Here is a 16,177-nt window from a genome sequence, read left to right as displayed (position 1 = left end):
TACCTGACACCTGTAGGGTGTACTGTAAGCTATGGACGAAGATGGGAGTGACATAATCAGTGGAGCAGGAGTTGAGTCTGGGGATGGGATGTATATATTTAGCTTCTCTTCTGTTTTTATTTATCTCTGCTGCTTCCAGCTGGTGAGTTTATGCCCCTTTATAAGCCCTTAAGCTTACTTGTGTCTTTAAGTCGGGAGACAGCTGGTTGCCTCTCAGCACTATAAAGTTACAGCTTTATTGCATGTCTGAAATAGTAGGAATAGACAGTGCTGACGTGTAATTAGATACTTGTCTGTATATGATAATTTAGGAGTCTCAGGGATGGCCCGAGAGCCCAAGTAAGCAATGAGGCTGGGAATGCCTAAGCTTTCAACCGAGCCGACTTTGGTAGTGATTTCACTCCCTTAGCAATTCCATTACTGACTTACAAACTAACAAACATTAACCTAATTATCCCCTCTGCAGTTTTACACCTGCTTGGTCTCACAGTCTCACTACTTTTCTGTTATTCTCTTTGTTTCGGTTTCCCCCCCAGGTAATGTTTTTAAAAAGTTATGTGTATGTTTGCCTCAGCTTATGTGCTCCATGTCCATATAGGTGCTCAGGGCACCCTCTCCCATCCACTGGAGCTGGAGTTACATAGACTTAGATGTTGCCCATCGTGGAGACCAAACCCTGGGTCTTCTGCGAGAGCAGAAGCACTCTTAACTGCCGAGCCACCTCTCCAGCCCCCTCTTCTTCTCTTGTTGATAATCTCTCTTGCGCTACCTTCATTTCCTATGCTAATAGTAAAGGAAACCCAGATGACATTTTCCGAACTTGACCTTGGACCCTGGACTCAATGTGCAAAGTCAGCTTTACCTCCTCAGATAAAATTCCCCCTTTCTTTGTTTCTCTTAACAAGACTACCTGAGTTCTAAGAACACAGGTGTGCTGCCACACCCAGCTATTAAAGTCATCTTTGATACTTTCTTCTAGTTCATCTCCTGCAACCAAATGCATCCCATAACACATTGTATCCCATAGAAGGCCTGTCTCATTCACTCAACATGAATTCAATGGATGTGAGCCGCAGCTCTCCTGAGAACACTGTGACAGTCCTCTTCTGCAGAACTAACGTTCAGGGCAGCCTTAGTGTACTTACGTTTTAACTTAGGAAGAGCACTTTTCCTTCCCCCCCGTAAGTTGTCTTTTCCATATCAGTTCTCTGATGTGCTGATTCTCTTAAATATTGATGATGTCACTTCCTGCTTTCTAGAGCTAGAGGCTTAGTTTTCTGTTCTTGAATCTTTTTGTACTTGAATCACATGGTTTGCCTGATACTCAGGGTATCTCCTGACTATTCTCCTCTTTGTGTTCATGCAGTCCTTTCTCCTGGAAGAGTCTAAGCTTCCCGAGGGCAGGAATTTTCTCTTCTTTGCTCTCAACCCTAAGAACTTGTATTGTGCCTGGCAGGTAGTATGCTCAGTAAACATGCATTGAAGAATCAGCGAGAAGTGTGCATCCCATTGATTGTATCTGTTGTTAAGGATGTTGGATGATGGATGGTTCAAGTTAACCTGAAACTCCCAGGTGCAGGTGAGCTTTTCACCCAAGTTGCTTGCACAGCCAAAACTTCAGGTCATTCTTAAGTCCTGTGGCCTTTTCCATGAAGCTTTTTCTGATCTTTGTATTTTCATACCTACCTGTGATAGAACCTTCTTTATTCTTTGCTTTCTGATTCTCTGACTTTTGGGCATAGATGAATGCTAGTTATGAGGTTAATATAAGTAGTAAATGCAGTATTTTTGAACCCTTATCATGTATCAAGATTTGTGTCTAAATACTTGAGACAAAAAGAAAGCAGAATGCAGTTTTTTTTTCCTCATTAAATTTACCAGCTACTGGGTCATTGGCCCACTAGTGGTAAAAACACAACTATGGAAGGAATGGGTAGTAGGGAGCAGAAGAAAGTTAGTGTGGATGTTTTCATGTACAAAGCAGCCAACCATTGAATAGAATTGGAGAGAGAATGGGTTAGCTACACAGTGAGTTCAAGGGCAGCCTGGGTTCCTTGAGACCCTGCCTCAAAACAAAACAGGCATACCAAAACCCAAACTCAAAACCCTTCCCCTCATTCCCAGAACTTAAGTCATTGTTGCATCATCATTTGGTTTTCAGCATTGCTGTTTAGAACTCTGTGGCTATTTTTTTATCTTACTGTTTGTAGAGCTGTCCTTCCTATACAATATAAGCCACATATTGCTAACCAGGGTCAAATGACATTCACTGGTGCCTGGCCTGGTTAGCGTATACAGGAAGACTTTGCTTACATTCTTAAAGCTGTAGGGCTGTCTGGAAACGTTAGATCCTAGTCCTTAACAGTTGGTTGAGGACACTCCACATGGAAGCACAACATGCTAAAGGATCTAAAGTAGAAGCTGCCGTTTCTTTTAAATATTTTTGGTTAATTAATTTATTTGAGACAGGATCTAACTAACTCAGGCTGTCCTCAGATTCAGTATCTTTTTTTTTTAATTTTTTTTTAAGATTTATTTACTTATTAGTACACTGTAGCTGTCTTCAGACACACCAGTAGAAGGCATCTGATTACAGATGGTTGTGAGCCACCATGTGGTTGCTGAGATTTGAACTCAGGACCTCTGGAAGAGCAGCTAGTGCTCTTAACCTCTGAGCCATCTCTCCAGCCCAGATTCAGTATCTTTTATGCCTGTGTTTCCTAAGTGCTGGGATTTTAGTTGTACGATATCATGCTTGGTCTGCCTGTCCTAAAACCTATCATAGGAATTGGCCTAGTGTCATTTGATTGTATGAAGCCGTTGGGCATACAGACTCCACTAGTCTAGTATGTTCACGTCTGGTAGAGTGTCAGCTGCCTCCCTCAGCTCTTCCACTCTCTGACACATTTTGTGCTGTTGCTTCTGGGTACATATGTTGCTCAGACAGAAGGCATGCAGCCTGAAAGGGGGTGGGGTTGGGTGGGGAACCAAGAGAGGGAACAGATGGGTTGTGGGAGTTGACCCTGCCTGTGTTGTTTTTGTTCTAGCTGCTGCTGATCATAGGTGAAGCAGCAGGCCAGATAATAGTCTTGGATTCAGTAGGTCTATAAACTGGCAACATTGAAACATTCAATTTAAGGATGTTAGGAACCAAGAGGGACACTGGATCCGTAGTGATGACCCCTGCCCAGCTTTTAGTGTTGTCTCTACCTGGTCATACTGTATTTGGGATTTTCTGTACATAAGCTATTTGGCTATTTGAAAATGAGTAGAGAGTAATATTTGCTAGAGAAGTAAATCCATGTCTGTATTTTATGCTGAAATCCTTTCTTTTTTGTCAGTGCTTGTCCTGTAGTGATTTCTGGTTTGTGTCATATGGTCAAGGTCAATGGAACCTCCTTTTATGCTTCACCAAGTCCCCCCTTTGCCTAGGGAAGGTCTTTGTAATCAGTATGGAGAGTGCACCTAGGGCACCTCATGCAGCTAGACCGGTGCTCTACCGCTGAAGCTTTGTTTCAGTTGCTGACTGACTGTGTACGTGTGTCCATGCGCATATGCGTAGGCCAGGAAATGGCATCAGGTGTCTTTCCTTATCATTCATTGCTTATTCTTCCAAATCAAGGTTTCTTTCTGAGCCTGGAGCTTGTGTTTTCTGAGGTAGGCTGGTACCTGAGAGGTCCTATCCCCGAGCCCCTTTAGCTGGTGTTTCAGGCCTGTGCAAGAATCTTGGCTTATTATTGCTGATATAAGTGTTGAAATCTGTATTCTAGTTCTCATGACTGCACAGTATCTGTCTTAGTGTTCTGTTGCTGTGAAGAGACACCATGACTACAGCAGCTCTTATAAAAGAATGCAGTTAATCGGGGCTTGCTTAAAGTTTCAGAGGTGTAGTCTGCTATCCTCATGGTGGAAGCATGCTGTATGCAGGCAGACATAGGAGCTGAGAGTTGTACATCTGGATCTGCAGGCAGCAGGAAGAGAGGGACACTGCCTGGTTTGGGTTTTGAAAGTCCAAGGTCCACCCTCAGTGACACACTTTCTCCAACAAGGCCTTATAATTCTTTCAAATAATGTCACTTCCTACTGACCAAGATTTAAATCTATGAGCCTATGGGGGCCATTCTCTTTCAGACGACCACAGCATTCTTAACCACTGAGCCATTTCTCTAGATCCTAGAATCATATGTAAACTTTTAAATGGGGCCAGGGTGCTGACTTGGTAGATAAAGGCACTTGCTAATGAGCCTGACAACCTGAGTTTAATCCCAGGATTCCATATGGTGGCAAGAGAGAACTGACTCCAGCATTGTCCTCTGACCACCACAAGTGCACTGTGGCTTGTGCCCCTCTCCACAGACAACTAAATAAGAGTGATTAGAAAACCTTAAGTATGAGAGCATTATCAAGGGAGCTAAAGAGATGGATTCTGGTAAGAGCACTATTACCAGAAATAGTCAAGAATGTTTGTGAACCACCAGGTGGGTGTCGGGAACCAAACCCAGATTACTGCAGTTCTAGGGGATTTGATTCCTTCTCACCTCCACTGGCACCACTTGCAGGCGGTGCACATGCACACACGTAGACAGGTATGTTTATGTTATCAAGCATCATACACAAGGCGGGGAAGGTTTCCTTACGACTCAGCCTCAGCAGCTTGTGCTGTCCTCTTGTGTTGTCAACTTCCGTCCAATCTTGCTGTCCCGTGGCCCTTGTGAAAGAATGTCACTGTGGGGGCTGCAGAGATGGCTCAGTGGTTAAGAGCACTGACTGCTCTTCCATAGGTCCTGAGTTCAATTCCCAGCAACCACATGGTGGCTCACAACCATCTGTAATGAGATCTGATGCCCTCTTCTGGTGTGTCTGAGTATACATATAATAAATAATTTTTTTTTTTTTTTTTTTTTTTTTTTTTTTTTTTTTTTCAGAGCTGGGGACCGAACCCAGGGCCTTACGCTTGCTAGGCAAGCGCTCTACCACTAAATCCCCAACCCCTTAATTCTTTTTTTTAAAAAAGGAATGTTACTGTGTTTTTTTCTAATGTGTAAAAAAAAAAAAAATCATTTTTTTTTCTTCTGGGCAATTAGTTCCCAACAATAAAGACACTGAGACTATTTATTTATTAATAAATACCTAGACCATAAGCTTCAGCTTATCTCTGACGAGCTCTTAACCTCTTATCCCTTTTATTCTGACCTGGGTTTAGGTATGTGACAGGTCTCTTTTCCTTGTCTCCTTACATCTGTCTCCTCAGCTTTCCAGGGCAAGTCTCCCCTTCATTCTGTCCTGGGTACAGTTACCTGCTAGTTTATACACCTGTCTCATCAGCAATCTGGGGGAATCTTCCAGATCTCTATTTCCCAGAATTCTTTCTATCCCTGCTGGATGTCCCACCTCCTATTTTCTGCCTCAGTTCATTGGCCATAAGCTTTCTTAGTGACCGGTATTGCTAATAAGAGATTCTCTCTACACTAATAAGGGCATTTTAAAGAATGCGTCATGAAACCTGAGAGGATGCCACCATAGCATATCATTTACTCAATTCACACAATAACAAAGTATCCATGTACAAATTTAAGCGATTAAGTAATTTCATTTAAAAAAAATGGCTCTATAAATGTGGATTGTTTTGTTTTTCAGAACAGAGTTCCTCTGTGTAATATCCTTGGCTGTCCTGGATCTCTGTAGACCAGGCTTACTTCAAACTCAGACAGAGATTCACCTGCTTCTGCCTCCTGAGTGCTGGATTAAAGGTGTGCATCATCACCAGCCCCCCCCCCCACATAGATATGGCCCTTAATCCATGATTAAGCTACTAAATGGGGGTGGGAATCAAGAAAGCTGAGAATTTGGGTCACTGGGTAGAGTGCTTCCCAGGCATTCAGGAAGCCCTGGGTTTGATCTCCAAATACTGCATAAAACTGTTGGCGGTGGTGTAGACCTATAATCCCAGCACTGCAGAGAAGGACCAGCAGTTCATGGGTCGTCTCTGCCACACAGCAAATCTGAGGCCAGCTTTTGAAACATGAGACCCTGTTTAAAGAGAGAAAAAAAGAAACACAAAATACTAACACTAACCCTGAACAGAACCTTGTTAACAATCTTTGAATTTGCTGTTCCTTTTATTCTACACAGTAAAAAGGCACAGTCATGACCCCAGTCACAACAAAACTTGACAACCTTCATTAGTAATTTGTGTTCTATGGATTACATCACAACCGTATGGCTCTCATATGAAAAACTAGCTGGGGTGTTGTCACACACCTGCGATGTAAGCTGCTTAAGAGGCCGAATCAGGAGGGCCCACAGGCAGCATAGCCACACCCTTACCTCCCATCTCGTTTTTTAAAAAAAAAAAAGCAAACTGACCCTCACTTCTCTTTTGAGTAACTCCAAGTTTTTCGGGACAGGGAAGCCAAAGTTTATCTTCATGTTTCATTAGGAAAAACTCACGATGTCACAGGATGGATCCTTGTTGCATGTTGGGACTAGTAACACACCGTGTCAAAGCTCAGAATCCCAGCAGCGCTGTTAATTTTCTAATCATTTCAGGGGGAGTGCGGTTCTTCATCAGTGAAAAGTAAACACTTTGAAAACTGTGATTTTACTCTTTGAAGCTCAGTGAGTAATAAGAGTTGACCCTTGTGCTCGGTGGCTTGCTCATCTCCCTGCCCCCACCCCATTTCAGGAAGGTGCTGTAGGTAATGTTATGTTGCCCAAGTCGACCTTGAACCTCTAGGCTCAATCTTGAACTGTTCATAGGCACACGGCACTGTATCTCGCAGTGAAATTACTTGTATTCATTTTTAAGTGTGTGTATGTATGTGATAGGAGTATATATATAAGTAGGCATGCATGCTCTTGGTAGGGGGGTGTGCCTCCACCATGCCTCATGGGCACCTTCACCACAATAGTCCCGGGGCTTTCCAGGCTCTGTTTACACGTCTGTTTCCTCACTTTCAGAATCAATGTTTTAGTGTATTCTGTATCCTCAGCCCCATAGACACTATAGAACTGCATTAAATGTCAACTGAATGAATGCAATGGAGGCCCGCTGTTAAGCCTCTTGCTTCAGTCTTGCCAACCTTTGCCTGACCTGAGCCTGAGGTAACAGAACCGAAAGGTAGCTCTAGCCATGACCTGGCTTTATTGCCCTTGCAACCCGGTCAGGATGCCAGTTACTGGCCCAGCTGCTAGAAGCTGTTCTGGATAATGACTGAGCAATAGAGTCATCCACGGTGTGGATGTTGGACTGGGCTCGGGGAGATCAGAAGGCGACCGGTGCGTTTAGTCTTCTTTTCTACTTGAGACATGATGTCTTGATCACTCTGGAAGCCAGGTTAACAGGCCTGCTACACAGGCCTGTAGGGGGTGCTAGCACTACTAACTCTTGTGCTCCTATATTTATACCATCTTTTATGCTGGTTCAGGGGTTCTAAACTCAGTCAGGCTTGCATAGCGAGCACTTTTACCTACCAAGCTATCTTCTCAGATCTTACATATTTATGTATTCAAATTCTTGTTCTATATTGTTATGTGTATGCACATGCCACAGCCCAAGTATGGAGCTTAGAGGGCAACTTGGTAGTTGTCTCTCTCTGGAGTCCAAGGATTGAACACTGTCGTTACGTATGCTTGACAAACGCTCTTCCCTGTTGAGTTGTCTCATTAGTCTTCATTTGTTTATTGAAACAGGATCTCTAAATAGATAGTCCAGGCTGTCCTGGAACTCACTATGTAGACTAGGCTAGCCTTGAACTCAAAAAGATCCACCTGCTTCCTGAGTGCTGGAATTAAAGACGTGTGCTACCACATCAGCTTGCACACTTTTAAAGAGGTGGTGTCTTCCTGAGATGCCCAGGCTAGTCTCACTGCTACCTCAGCCTCTTTAGGAAATGGCACTACAGGTATGCATCTGCATGCTCTGATGGACCTCGCACTGGCTTGTAAAGGAAAATGCTCTTGTGCTTTCCCTCTGTGTGGTGGTCCAGATTGACTCGGGGAGAATGTCTATATGGTAGGAAAGTTGTGTGCTGAGGTGGGAAAAGCTCTTGTAATCTTGTTTTGCAGTAAGGAATTGATTACTTTGAGTCTGTCAGCTGTCACCATGACTGGCTGCTCATTGCCAGCCCTGTGACACCAGGACTTAAATTTCATAAGTTAGCATATAAAGTACTGGGTTTCACTACGACATATTTAATAAAATATGCCATTATATTTCATCTCACTCCTGTCCCTCAACCTTTTCCCCAATTAAAAAAGATATTTATTTTGAGGCTGGAGAGATAATCATTAGTGAAGAGCACTGGCTGTTTTCCCAGGGAACCTGGCTTCCATTTCCAGCACCCACGTAGTGACTCACAGTTGTCTATAACTCTAGACTCAGGGGATCCAACCCCCTCTGTTGGCCCCAATGGGCATTTGGTGCACAGACATCCATACAGACAAATTATCCATACACATAAAAGTAAGTATTTTATGTGTATGAGTGTTTGCTTGCATGTGTTTATGCATGCAAGGGCCAGTGTAGGTCAGAAGAGGGTCCTAGAATCCTGGAACTGGAGTAACAGATGGTTATGGACCTCCATTCTCATTCTGAGAACTGTTCAAACCGGGAACTGAACTCAGATCCCCTGAAGGGCAGCAAGTGCTGAGCCCTTCTAGTTTGTCCCCAGGGTTTTCTGAGCAGAGATTTTGGCCTAGAATGCTGCTTTCATATATAAAACAACTAAAACACATCAAATTAACTCCCGCCTTAGCTTTGTTTGTTCTGGGGAGATTCACTGTGCATCTCTGCCTGGGCAGGACTCACTGTGTAAACCAAGCTGGCCAGGAACTCAAGAGGTCTACCTGCTTCTGCCTCCCGAGTGCTGGAATGAAGTCGTGTGCCAGCACACTTAAGCTTTACTTTTAATTATGTTATCTGCATAATTATGTCCTTGCTGCTCTCATCTCTTACCTTTTCGGTCCATTTCGTACTTGTGAGCAGGCAGAGACACCTGTCAGGACGGAACCACAGCTGATCTTACTGTGTGTGTAGCACTGATCTGAGAGCACAACTGTCATCCCAACCTTCAAGACCACACTGCTGACTGTGGATGGTCCCTCATGGGAGGGGTAGGATGGTCATTGGACCTTCACCTGAGAGTCTGTCCCATCCTACACCTCCTGGCCAGTTACAGTTACCCCCTAATGTATGTGCCTCCGCAGTCTTTGTGAAGTGCCTGTGTGTAGATGACAGAGGGCTAACTGAATGGGCAGGCTCCCGTGTGCGCCGCTCGGGGAAGTCACCCGTGCCGGTGTGAGAATTTCCAGTATGAGGCTGCTCTGAGGAATCAACCCCTCGCCCAAGCTCTGTGAGTCCAGCGAGTCAAAGATGGAGGACCAGTACAGGTGCACTACTGTGTCAATACAGGTTTCTGTGCCCTGTCAGGAGGGGTTGGTGGTTTTGTCTCCTTACCCCCAGTGAAGGAATCCCCGACAACAATGCACTGTGGCTTGAAGGTAGGGTAGAATGTGATCTTTTAGTTTTCAGTGCCCTTTGTAGTTTGGAGGCTGTCTAGGACTTCACTGGTTTCCAAAGTCTTCACTGTAGTCTCAAGGGAACACTGGTTTCCCTTCCTAGACTTAAACCTAACCTTTTCATTAAAAAGAAAAGAGCAATGTAAGTATTCTAGAAACCCTTGGAATCTATCATAAAGCCAACAATCATTTTATAATGTCTGTGTGCTCCAAGGCGTAATGTGTACATGGTAAATATATACAATTTAATCAGACTTTAAAATATGTAAAAATCTGGGAAAGAAAACATTAAAACTTAATAGGTTAAGCAAACAAAAATCTCTTGTGTTTTAACATAATTCTTATGCTTTTCATATCTTTTAAAAAAATTTAGAGTCAACATTTCTACATTCAATGCTTTATAGAGTGATTTTTAATAACGCATACTATTCGGAGAAGACGTGTACTCTATTTTTTTTTTTTTTTTTTTTTGGTGGTGGTGGTGCAGGGGGTTGGGGGGAAGAAGAACGACAGGGTTTCTTTGTGTAGTCCTGGTTGTCCTGGAACTCACTTTCTAAACCAGGCTGACTTCGGACTGACTGCCTCTGCCTCCTGAGTGCTGGGACTAAAGGTGTGCACCACCGCCGTCCGAGAATGCACGTGTTCTTAGCTGATGCAAGCACCAGGTCTCATTGTTGGAAGTGCTTGCAGGCTGTCTGTGTTGCCTGTTCTGTTTTGGGTTCTGTTTTGGTTCTGCTGTTTTTGTGGTACTGGCTGAACCCAGCGACTTGGGCATGCATGCTGGTAAGTGCTCTGTCACTCAGCTGTGTCCCTAACCAGTTCTCGGTTCTTGTTTATTTACTCACTGTGTTTGATATTTGTTGGAGACTGGGTTAGAAGATTTTTCTTTGTTGCTCAGTGTGGTCCTGGGCTTAGTGATCATCCTGTCTCAGGCTCTTAGTGCTGGGGCTACAGGCGTGAACCATTAAAACGCTTGTTGTTGTTTTTTATTCTTTATCATTTTAAAGACATTTCAATTCTGTAAGGAGTTTTGTTTTTGTTTGTTTTTTAAGTAAAAGCTCTTGCTTTTATTGTTTCCATAACAACATCACTAGGACTTGATCACTCGACCCTTTTTTCAAAATGCCGGAATCCCTTGAATAGCCAGCCTTCTAGATCTGTGGTCAGCTCCACACACTCCAGCCTCAGCCCAGCCTTTGCAGTTTTAGCCAGTTTTGGAAGATAAACTCAGTCTGCCCACGGTGGCCACTCTGCTCCTGGCTTACCCTTCTGCACCGTCACTTTGTGGGGCTGGTACTTGCCACGTGTCATGCAGAAAGTCCAACAGACTTAGGGGCATTCGCCATGTTTGTGGGAGTGCTATGTGTAATACGCTAGTTCTGGGTTCTGTGATTGGGTACCCATATAACGGTTGGCTAACTCCAATACCCATCCCCAGACAGACATCTCTGCACTTCTTTACAAAGACGTTTACTTCCCTATCCTAGGTGTGATAATGCAGTATGCACTGACTTACCAATGGCTGCCCAGTCTGTCATTTCTCAGGATACTTTTGCTTAGTAGTTGGAGGTAATAATTATTTCACAGCTATGTCTCCTTGGTTAGCATTTCCTTTTAACCTGGTGTGTGTGTGTGCGTGCGTGTGTGTGTGTGTGCGCGTGCGCGTGTGTGTTGCTTTTATTTAACTGTATGTTTTCCTTCTGAGAAGCTAACTTGAAATTAAATTATTGGGGCTGGGGATTTAGCTCAGTGGTAGAGCGCTTACCTAGGAAGCGCAAGGCCCTGGGTTCGGTCCCCAGCTCCGAAAAAAAAGAACCAAAAAAAAAAAGAAATTAAATTATTAAACTCTAAGAGTTTAATAACCATCCCCAATCACTTTACAAAAACCTCTTAAACTGGTTGCGGCAGTGCACACTTATAATCCACACATCCAGGAGGCTGAGGCAGGAGCATTACAGGTTTGAGCTTCACCTGAACTGTGTAGAGAGGTGTTGCCTTAAACTTCCGAGCCTGTTAATAACATCCTGGGTCTGTAACCTAGACATTTGTATTCTGTGTATGGTCAGCGGCTCATTTCTTCATTGTAACATCTAAACTTTGTGTTTTCTTTTCCAATTTCTAGGTTACCATCACGAAAGCCAAGGTGGATTTCTCCAGTGTGGTGTGCCTGCCCCCTTCCGTCATTGCTGTGAATGGGCTGGACGGAGGAGGGGCTGGCGAAAATGATGAGGAACCAGTGCTCCTGTCTCTGTCTGCGGCCCCCAGCCCCCAGAGCGAAGCTGTTGCCAATGAACTGCAGGAGCTGTCCCTGCAGCCCGAGCTGACTCTGGGCCTCCATCCTGGAAGGAACCCCAATTTGCCTCCACTTAGTGAGCGGAAGAATGGTGAGTCCTTAAGAAATTTCTGTATTGCTTGCTTTGAACCAGAGTTCCCTTGTTTATGATTACAGATCCTTGCCTCACTTCACATCTGGTGAAAGTTTTTTGTTTTAATATTTCTTTTTTTTTAATATTTCTTATAAAATAGAGGAATAGCTTATTTTATTTATTATGTGTTTATTATTTATATATAATATAGAAAATATTTATTATATTCATAACTTTATTTATCTTATTTTAAATAGCCTAGTTTGGGGGCTGGAGAGATGGCTTAGAGGTTGAGAGCACTGACTACATTTCCAGAGGTCCTGAGTTCAATTCCCAGCAACCACATGGTGGCTCACAACCATCTGTAATGGAATCTGGTGCCCTCTTCTGGCATCCAGACATATATGCAGGCAGAACACTGTGCATAATAAATAAATGTTTTAGGAAAAAAATGTAGCTTAATTTAGGAGTTTAGCATTTCCTACTGTAGTTGTTGAGGCTGCTTTAATTTGCCTTCCTGCTGCTCTGTTGATTCCAACCATTCTGTCCACTAGTTCATCAGTTGAGCAAATCCTAGCTGATCATCATCAAAGTAGTATCCCCAGCTGAGGACTAGGTGCCAGGCACATGAGCCTGTCAGGAGCATTTCATAGCCAAATCCATAATATAACGAAACCTCCCTAGCACACAGTCCCATCTCACTCAGGCCCACGACACTTCCCGAGTTTACAACTGGGCAGAGTGGCCCAGCATAAAGCCAGTAGATTCTCAAAAGAGGCCGGTGGCATTGGTCTGCTTTTGCATCACCATAAAGTCAAAAAATTGTAAGTTGAACCATTGTTAGGTCAGAAACTATGTATTCTTCTACAGCCTGTGTTTGTAGAAGAAATTAACATTTAATATTTAATAATATAATTTAATAATAGATATTTAACATTTATCTTATGAGCTATAATGATACATGTTTTCTGATCTAGTCTCTTAGCGTGCAATTTTCCGTCAACATACCAGCCTTACATCTACCTTCTGTGTTGATGGCATTGTTTTAATCAGTCTTCTCTATTAGGATGGTCTTTCTCTGTTTCTTAAATTGTTTTGGCTGCTCTTACCCTTTAAGTTTCCCATAATTTTAAATTTATTTAGTTTCTGCAAACAAAATAATGGCAAGAAAAGAGATACTTTTTCTCTAAAAAGATATTAAAATACATAATAGAGTTTTTTGATGAAACCTATTTGTCCTCCTCTTAGAGTCTATCACTGCCTTTTTAAGGATTTATTTTTATTTTATGTGTATGAGTGTTTTGCCTGGTACCTGCGGAGGCCGGAAGAGGCCTATCAGATCCTTTGGAACTGGACTTGTGGATGGTTGTGAGCAGCTGTGTCAGTGCTGGGTCTGGGGAAGAGCCCATGGTGGTTTGAATAAGAATGGCCGCCTTAGGCTCCTGTATTTGAGTGTTTAGTCATCAGGGAGTGGCACTACTTAAGAAGGATTAGGAGGTGCCCAGTGCTTCCCACTGTGATGATAATGGACTAGATTTCTGAGACTGTGAGGAAGCCCCAGTTAAATGCCTATTCTGTCAGAGTTGCCTTGGCAAGAGAACAGCTGTACCTATGAGAAGGAGCGGGTGTGCTCAACCTCTGGTCTCCCCAGCCTCCACCATCGACGGTTTTAGAGGGCGAGAAATGGGAGTTACACTAGATCTCATCTCATGAACTGGGCTGGCCTTATCGGTCCTCCTGCCTACACCTTTGAAGGAGGTCAAGGCAGGAGCAGAAGTGGAAAATCCCCAAGCGACTGTGATGCAAGGCCGGGTGCCATTCTAGAACAGAGGAAGTCTGGAGAGTCTGAAGTGTACACAGCTGCACTGTGTGTGGAGAAGTGAGACCATTGCGTTCTCAGATCTGCTTTACTTTTATCTTACGTGGAAGAGCTGTGGGTTAGAAGGCGTCCTCAAGGGTAGTTGGTAGTCAAGCTCCTGGTACCTGTTTCCTGAAGAGTTGGTTTCCTTAGGTCAGATGTTCTCAACCTTCCTGATTCTGCGACCCTTTAATACAGTTTCTCGTGCTGTGGTGACCCCCAGCCATAAATTATTCGTTGCTCCTTCATAACTGTGATTTTGCTGCTGTTATGAATCTTAATGTAAATACCTGACATGGAGGGTATCTGATATGTGACCCTCAGAGGGGTCATGACCCACGGTTGAGGACCACTACCTTAGTGCCTTTGCTTTACCTAGACCTTGATAGCCTAACTTGGAAACAGTTGGTAAGAAAAGTCCATGGTCTATGTTTTCATAGCACTCTGAATCTACTCTCAATCTGAGCATCTAGGTCTAAAAGGACGCAGTGTCCATCCACTAGAGAAACCTGGACAGTCTTCTCCGCAGTGTGCCAATCCTGACTCTAGCCCCAGAGGCTTTGGCACCCAGTGAATGAATACACTATAATCTTCTTTACTATTCATTTCTAAATAATATATCGGTTAGCTAAATATATATGACTGAAAGGATTTTTATTCCTCTTTTCCTCATCTTGTGTACGTCTGTGATTTATCCATTTCCATTGCTGGTGTTACATGCTCCCATGGATAACTATTGGACAACAGAAAGTATGTTTCTGTTTCCCTCACACACATATCTTGTTAATCTGTTCCACAAGATGGGTGTGGTCACACGTGCCTTTAATCCTAGCACTTAGGAGGAAGAGGCCCAGGAATCTCTTGAGTTTGAGGCTAACCTGGTGTACAGAGGCAGTTCCAGGGCAGTCAGGGCTCCACAGAGAAATGCTTTTTCAATAGATAGATAAAAAATAGGTAGGTAGGTATATAGATGGATGGGTGGGTGGGTGGGTGGGTGGATGGATGGATGGATGGATGGATGGATGGATGGATGGATAGATAGATAGATAGATAGATAGATAGATAGATAGATAGATAGATAGATTCCTTGTGTGGATATCTGTGTCATTCCTAGACTGTTGATGTTTTATGTATCTTGTTTTATGTGTGCAAGAATATCTCATGATATACCAAGGATGGACAGTATTTCTCACAATTTGAATTATGCTAACTGGAATAAGCCATGTTACATGAGAGAATCAACTCCTACCTTGTTCTGTTCCAAGAGTGAATTTCTCATCTGTGCTTGGTTTTTTACATTTCCTTATGAATTTCAATATTTCTGTAGGGGTTTGGTTAAAATTATGTTAAGTCTGTAAACTAGGAGAATCATATTTTTAGGTTATTGTCCTGAGACTATATTCTCTGGTATATCAGTGCTTCTGTATGCAGTTCTATAATTTCCTGTGTGGGGATTATAATTTCTCATTTCGTACATGTGTTTTGTTCCATTCACTTTACCCTATTTTTGTGGCCCTGAGAATTGAACCTGGGCCCTGCATGCTAGTTGTAGCCTGGGCCCTCCATTTCCCTTTAGATGTTTCTTATATTAAATACTGTTGCAAATGTTCCCTTTTCTTTGAGTCTCTTTTGCTAGCTGATCCCAAGTATTTTCCTGAAAGATTAGTCTGGTCTGCTTTCTAGGGTGCTGGGTGGGGTGGGGAGAGCTGTGTGAAGGAAGGTACAGGAGAGAATGGGCGGGAAAATGTTATATTTACTCCCTTCCATGTGGCTTTTCCTTCTCTTTGTGAGTGATGTAAGAAGTCCTCATTTCTGTTTTGCATGTTTTTTACTGCCAGGGGAGAAAGGGACAATCTTGCCTGTGTTCCCTGTGAGGGACGCCTGTGTGCTTCCGCACTGCAGTGCTGTACAGGAGGTACTAATTAATCCTTGAGAGAAGTAAAAATCTTGAGTGGGCAGTTTCAGATCTAAATTATAATATTTTCTTGGGTAAAGAAAAGAGAGTTGTTTTTTTTTTCTTTTTTTCTTTTTTCTTTTTTTCGGAGCTGGGGACTGAACCCAGGGCCTTGCGCTTGCTAGGCAAGCGCTTTACCACTGAGCCAAATCCCCAACCCCGAAAAGAGAGTTTTAAAACTATGTTCCTCAGGAAGTCTCAAAGCTTTTTCAGATTTAGTCTCACTTGAAAATGTCCAAATCTTAAGATTCTTTAAATGACTATTTATAAAGTGACTTAGAGACTTTCCTAAAACTACTTTATCCCAGTCTTAAAGATAATCAGTTTTCCATCTTGTTCATCAGATGTTAAGCCTGGCTCCTAGTGAACAGATACCAGACAGAACCCCCTACTCCAAAAAGATAAACAGCAGAAACAAAGACCTCGGCTCCTCATAGGCCCACCCCCATCACTGCTGACTTGTGTGTCATGTGTCCTGCT

At 43.2% G+C, this 16,177-nt stretch overlaps 1 protein-coding gene across 1 annotated transcript in view; it reads left to right on the top strand.

The window, feature by feature from the left end:
- The window catches only part of Mrtfa (myocardin related transcription factor A), a 172,872-nt gene that overhangs the window by 54,433 nt on the left and 102,262 nt on the right, over positions 1-16,177 (top strand). The window contains exon 2 of the mRNA XM_032918186.1: positions 11,642-11,903. The gene's annotated coding sequence lies outside the window, so the exon portion shown is untranslated. The remainder of the gene's footprint in view (positions 1-11,641; positions 11,904-16,177) is intronic.

Source organism: Rattus rattus, chromosome 1 (assembly GCF_011064425.1).
Source record: "Rattus rattus isolate New Zealand chromosome 1, Rrattus_CSIRO_v1, whole genome shotgun sequence".
Lineage (NCBI taxonomy): Eukaryota > Metazoa > Chordata > Mammalia > Rodentia > Muridae > Rattus > Rattus rattus.
Note: the sequence above shows the minus strand (reverse complement) of the source record. Positions and strands in the feature narration are given on the sequence as shown.